The following is a 6,958-nucleotide window of genomic DNA, read 5'->3' as shown; positions in this document are numbered from 1 at the left end:
TAAAAGTACATGCACCATGTTATGAGTGAGCGAGCACCCTGTCGTAAGATGGCCGCCGTGTGCGGATGTCGAGCTCCATTGGCCAGCAGCGCGGACGAGCCATCTAGCCTTTATGATATCTATGGATGTTTGTACTTTCCTCAATTCCATGTTTCCTTTTCAGATGCGCTGACAAGTTTGTAGTATTTCAGCTGGTACTGGCAACTTTTACAAATTAACAAGGGTTTTCTGTGCCTGTTTTCTGAGAAAACAAAGTTTCCTGCGTCTGTCTTTTCGCTACTACAACCGCTTTGTTGCTGCCTTGCATTCGCAATCTGACACACAGGATGGTGAGTAAAGGAAAACACACGCTTTAGCGGAAATGCGTAGACGGACGTTACGTGAGGATGTGGAGAGTGTCAAAATAGAGGTACCTCATATTGATATTTAAGATGAGGCATGGATGCATCAATCAAACGTCTAACCAATGTATAGTTACACCCCTAGTTGGGACATGGTGTTTTTAGCTGGGCAGGAGGAGCAGGTGCGGCCTCCATGATCTGATCGTCCAGGGACTCTTGGGTTAGACTGGATGATATGAGATTGTCAGGGCTATGTCACTGCGGTCTAGTGTTTCTTGGTTTCGTGACAGAGCCCTGACACTCCCGTATTCTCCTGTCTTTGTCTGTGTGTCTTGTTGTGTTTCTGTCTTGTGCTGTGTCACACGAGGCTAGTGTTGCTACAACGCATGCTGTGATGACGATGTTTGAGGATGTCGAAGTAGATGATGAATCATTCATGAATCCTTGGAATATGGAAGGGCCATTGACCAGGACATACGGTATAAGCGATACTCATAGTGGCCAGTAGGGGTCACAAACTCAGTCTTGCATTCATCCCCCTTCTGTATTTGAATAAGACAAAATTGATTTGATTTTTTTCAAAGATTGATTCAATAGATCAATTAAATTGATAAAAATCTATTTAAGATTTTATTTTTGAAAACATCCTGCTTAAAACTTTTCACAGTACTGCAGCTTCGCAGGCAGATTTCTCCAAGCATCCAGGAGATGCTTACGCAGTTCATATGGATATAGGATCGTAGTATCAGTTCAGAGAACCTGATTTCTCCAAGTGCAACATGTTCCTGGATTAACATTTCCAATCAACCAATCAGATTTGAGGGATTTTATGTCAACTTTAGGCTTACAACCAGGGTTAGGTGCTTCTACACACACACAGCTTGTAAATGACACGTTGCATAGCTTCATGATGTATTTGTTCAATGCGTTTCTAATATTTAGAATTCAGACTGACCCTACGACGGCACTGCACAGACATATCTGCCTTCCCTCATTCACTGGAGGAGCAGCTAATCGAAGTGGATGAGATGCTGGTTGTTGGAAAGGAGGTTCCTACAGTGGGCGACTTACTGGTTGTGGTTTTAAAGAGCAAGAAGCTAAGGGATGACTGTTGCAAAGATGCTTTTTTAGGTTAGCTTTATTGATGTAAGTCTTGGGACACCGGCAGCAGTGGAAATGTCTGGCCATTTTGCCACAGCCAATGTTACAGCTGTATATAACATGATCTAAAACAAAGCACATTTGTATTAGCACAACACAACCAAGAGTTATAGATCCAGTAAAAGTAGTTTTAGTTCATAACATACAGTTGTAATTGAAATTATTCAACCCCCATTGCAAATCAGGTTTATTGGCAACATGTACAGACTTTCAGCTGTTTGCAATGAACATTTCAAACAAAAGTAATTGAAATAGCTCAACACAACAAATGTTTCAAGTTGTTTCCCCAAATTCAACTTAAAATTTAACTTTTGATGACTTCTGCAGTCTCAAAATTATTCAACCCCCTGAATAAAATCCCTCACAACAGCACAAATCTGCAGAACAGGTTAGGACTGGGCGATATGGACCAAAAGTCATATCCCAATATATTTAGGCTGAATATCGATATACGATATATATCCCGATATTTTTTCCGCAAAGTGAGAGCAAATGTTCAGTCAAAGTCAAAGCCAAATTAGTTTTATTGAATCCGGCTATTTCAGTGAACAGTTGCAAAATCAAATGAATAAAAAATAAACAGGTTTCTTCACCTTAGGGCTGCACGATTATGACAAAAATCATAATTGCCGATTATTCCCTTCGAATTGTAATTGCGATTTATTATGATTATCAAAGTTTACATTGAATAGCCTATATATAAACAAATTTTGTGTAAACATGTTATAATTTGCCTATATATATATATACATACATACATATACATATATATATATATATATATATATATATATATGTATGTATGTATATGTATGTATGTATGTATGTATATATATAGGCAAATTATAACATGTTAAATAGCAGTCCCAAACTAGTTTTTGTTAATACAATGTTGGTATGAGCCACTACAGTCATTTAAAAATATATATAAAAAAAAAGAAAAATAAAGTGGCATTTTAGGGTTAATATGGAAACGACACCATGGTGAATACACAATACTAACAATAACTGTTAATGAAACATGGAAACTGCTCCTGGTGAATAGAATGAAAATCATACCTGCGTTACTTTTATTTCGTGTAATTTACAACGTAAAGGCGTTGCATGCTCGTAGTTTCTTTTGCACTTTATATACAGTGAAGCGATACACAGCGCGCGCCGCCGCATTTGTGTGTACAATTGAGTGTATTGCGCTACGAGCACAGGATAACGGCTGACAGGACAAGAAAGTCAAGTTTTTCTGAGGTGAAAGACTTTATTTCAGCGTACACTTATGTCACTGCCTGGTAGTTCCTATTGTGCTGGGTTTTCTGAAGTAGTCATGATTCGCCTCTCATAACATAACGCGCACGCAGAGTGGAAAAGGAGGAGCGGGGGCGCGGGGAGCAAGGATCACAGCGCACATTTGAACTATATCGATATGGTCTAATTCCATATCGCATTTCAAAAATATACCGATATATTTTTTATATCAATATGTCGCCCAGCCCTACAACAGGTGTTGCCTCACTAATCAAGGGCTTCTTTAGTTGCACCAGGTGTGCTTGAGCTAGAACACATGAAATATTCTTCACAAACAAGCAACAGGATACAAAAAGAAAGCGAAGGCACTAAATGTTCCTAGAAACAATGTTGTTAAAGGAACAGTGGATACACCTGGACGGGGCAGAAAAGGAAGATATCAACGTCTGCAACCAGATTTCTGAGAAGGCAGGTTCAGGAAAACCCTCGAGTGACTGCAGAAGACCTGCAGCAAGGCTTGGTGGCCACAGGCACAGAGGTTTCAGCGGCACAGTAAGGCGCGTACTAAACACCACTCGCGTAGCTACGGGTGGGCCTGGGCCCACCCACCTGTCAGTCAGGCCCATCTAGTCACTCAGTGGCCTCACAAGGTAGCCTAGGAAATTATGTTGCGATTATAACAATTTTGACCAATAAAAATAAATCTTAATGTTTCTTGATTCTTGTTTGGTTGTCATGGTGATGACGAAATGCCCGCGTAGCGCATTTCGGAGTCAGACTCAGATGATTGCGAACAGCCCATCCCCCCTTCACAACGACGAGCACATTTCACAGAGGGACACTGAAGTTTAGCTAAGTAACGTTATGTTAAACTAAAATGAAAACAGAGCAACAAGTTTGTGTCAAAAAGACCACGGCCACCACAGGAGGAAGATAATGCAGATGTTCAGGAGAATTGACTGCATTGTTGGACAATAACTAAATCATTGCAGTGTTCAACTCTTAAGGGGGTCGCACACTGGACGCGCAGCGCCGCGTCTAGGACAACTCTCACCTGAAAATCCGATAATGTCAGCAATTTTCATTCAAGCAGCTGATTTCTGTACATGAATATAAAACTAAACGTATATTGCAGCCCAGGGTGAAGTCAGATTCATTAACTACGATTTGAGACAAATAAATGTAAATTTAATATAAAACTATGTAAATAGCGCTCTGTGGCGCGGCAGGATTTTGAACAAGGTCCTGAGCCGTTGCTGGGCGCAGCGGACAGACGCCGCCGGTGTGTGTAGTGTACACTACACTCAGAGAATAATGTGTTCGAATTTAAAACTGTGTGCGACCCCCAGCCCCGTCGTCTCCTGTTATAAGCTAGTCATCAAAAGTAAGCAAATCTACGTTTATGTAGTTGCCTAGTCAATGTTGTTTATATAACGTGGTTTATGTGGCCGCTGAGCCAGACTATGACCAAGCATTGTTTTTGGTTTTTACACACTGTCCACTACTGTCCTGCTGATTTGATGATGTTGTTTCGCATCTGTCAGATGCGCGTGTGTGTGTGGTGTGGCCTGGCCGCGCGCAGTGGAAATGCTGTTCTTATCGTTCTGTTCTTTATTAACACTGCTTATGATGACATACATGCTTGTGCTCTGATTAAACTGTGGTGTATTCAAGCAGGTGTAGTTGTGTTGGCCTATTTTGATAACAGATGCATTTTAGGCTGTGCCCACCTGATTTTCTCTGGGCCCACCCACATTGTGATTCCTGGCTACGCTACTGCTAAACACATGCCAGAACTCCAAGACATACACCACTACTGACCCTAAAGCACAAGAAAACATTTAAATAAGCCTGTTCTGTGGAGCGATGAAACAAAACTGGATCTTTTCGGCCCTATGGATCAGCGGTATATCTGGAGGAAGAAGAATGAAGCATAAGCTGTAATGAACACTCCATCTACAGTTCAGCATGTGGAGCTCGTGATGCTCTGCGGCTGATCTATATCCTCTGGCACTGGAAACCTGCAGCGTGTGGAAGGCAAGATGGATTCACTGAAGTATCAGGAGATCCTAGGAGAAAACGTCATGCCGTCAGTGAGGAAGCTGAAGCTTGGACCTTCAACATGACAGTGATCACAAGCATTCCTCAGATTCCAGCAAGGCTTGGTTACAGAAGAAGTCCTGGAAGATTATACAGTCTCCTGACTTGAACCTCAGAAAATCTCTGGTGGGATTTGAAAAAGGCGGTTGCAGCAGCAAACTCAAGAATATTCCTGAACTGGAGGCCATTGCTCATGAGGAATGGGCTCAGATCCCTCAGAAACGCTGCCAGAAGCTTGTGTCTGGTTATACATCTTGTTTGCAGCAGGTTTGAACAGCAAAAGGCATTTCTAATAAGTGCTAAAGATGCTTGCCATCAAGGGGTTGAATAATTTAAAAACTGCAGAAGTCATTAAAAGTTGCATTTTCAGTTGAATTTAAGAGAAACCGTGTTGAGTTTGTCGTGTTGAGTTATTTCAATTACTTTTGCTTGATTTGTTCATTGCAAACAGCTGAAAGCTGAACCTGATTTACAATGGGGGGTTGAATCATTTTGATTACAACTGTATGTTAACTATGTTAGTTACTATTTCAGTATTAATATAAAGTGTTCCCAAAGACAGTGTAGGCTCACTCACTCACCTCCATATTCAACCGCCCTCAGTTTATGTCCAGCTATATGGGCCATTATCTGATGGTACTGTCTTGGCTTACAGAAGGGGCAAGTGAATAAAGCAGCGTCTGCATGGCAGCGTCGAGGCCGAGGCTCTTGCCCTCTCTGCTTAACTGTGATGTGCTGAATAGACAAGAACATTCAGAGTGTCAGTTACAAGAAATAACTAAACGTCAACCTGAAATGTGTTTCCCCACTGTATAATACAATCGATTCACATAGCCTACCATTAACCATGCGTGAACGTTATGTGGTGCATATAAATCTAATCTAGCCAGCTAAACTATGGTTAGTTTTAAAGGCAATTATTTCAATGTGCCGCCTGGAAAGGGTTAAAAAAGCACTAACTTTTTATAACTTACTTCACGCGTGACAGTCGTGAACTTATTTTTAAACGGGGAGCTATAGCTAAAGCACCATTTAGCCGAAACGTAAAACATTCTCCTCACACTCATCGGCAGGATATATCTCTGCTCATATTTCTTCGCTTTCTGATGTTAGATGAACGAATTAGTGTATTAAAATGAATCGCCTGTTCACTGTCCACTTCTTTTATGCCTTATATTTCCTTCGTCTGCAACGCCATGTTTATGTTGCACGAGTGGACACTACTGGCAGGACACATACATCTATTCCCTTTTCTGTTGTTGTTTCTTTTCTTTTTCCTGTCCGAATAATAATCTGGATCTGGATCCAACTCCTCCCCCTGGATTTCGTGTTCTGCAGTGAGAACCCTTGTAATGGTTTAAACTTGTTTAAACTAAAATGACTATCTCAAAATAACGTGTATAAAAACAATCAGCTTAAAGTAGCTACACATATTATGTTGTTATATCTTAATATAACACTAGAGAGTTTATGGTGTAAGTGTGATCTACTGCAAAATCACAATCTTTCAAAGAGTTTAATGATTAACCCATTTGCTGCTGTGAAAATATTTTAACGAGCCACCGATGTTTTGTGTTTATTCACTAACCTAACAGTTGATGAATATTCTAATGAGGGGAATATTCTTATGATTTACTTTCAACTGTCAAAACTTACACCCTTTATTTGCATACAGTTGGTTACTGTTTAAGGCATGAAACGGAAATTGCACTGATATTTCCTTCTCTATTTTGCTGTATTTCTGAGTGAAAGTGAAACTCTTCTGGAACAACAGCAAATGTGGGCGGGGCTTGATTGAGTCCGTGGGGAATTGGATGGTTGTAGTTTGCTATTGGCTGATCTCATGTGAGTGACAGGTTAAAGCCCCGCCCTCGTCATCAGAGAAGAGATGCTGCAAGAGGAAGTTCTTCTGATTCAAGATTATTAAAACAATAATGATGTGCACCGCTGAATCATTTATAATAAAAATTGCGATATTCCCTAAAATAAGAATCGGTCATTTTGATGGCACATTTCAGTGCCTAAAATCAAGCTTTTCCCAAACTTTAAACAATCACCTTCAGTTACTGCCAACTTTGCATAAATCTTTCTCGTTCATGCGTTATCTAATAGAA

General features: G+C 40.5%; 1 long non-coding RNA gene across 1 annotated transcript in view; it reads right to left on the bottom strand.

Moving 5' to 3' along the window:
- Positions 1-6,131, bottom strand: part of LOC308704039 — a 7,867-nt gene extending 1,736 nt beyond the window's left edge. The window contains exons 1-3 of the long non-coding RNA XR_014031763.1: positions 5,819-6,131; positions 5,426-5,579; positions 1-1,567 (exon numbers count right to left, since the gene is read on the bottom strand). The exon at positions 1-1,567 is cut by the window's left edge and continues 1,736 nt beyond it. This is a non-coding gene — a long non-coding RNA (uncharacterized lncRNA). The remainder of the gene's footprint in view (positions 1,568-5,425; positions 5,580-5,818) is intronic.
- Between the last annotated feature and the right edge of the window lie 827 nt (positions 6,132-6,958).

This window comes from Scardinius erythrophthalmus (genome assembly GCF_964197995.2).
Source record: "Scardinius erythrophthalmus genome assembly, chromosome: 16".
Taxonomy (NCBI): domain Eukaryota; kingdom Metazoa; phylum Chordata; class Actinopteri; order Cypriniformes; family Leuciscidae; genus Scardinius; species Scardinius erythrophthalmus.
The sequence above is the reverse complement of the archived record's forward strand: the minus strand, read 5'-3'. Positions and strand labels throughout refer to the sequence as shown.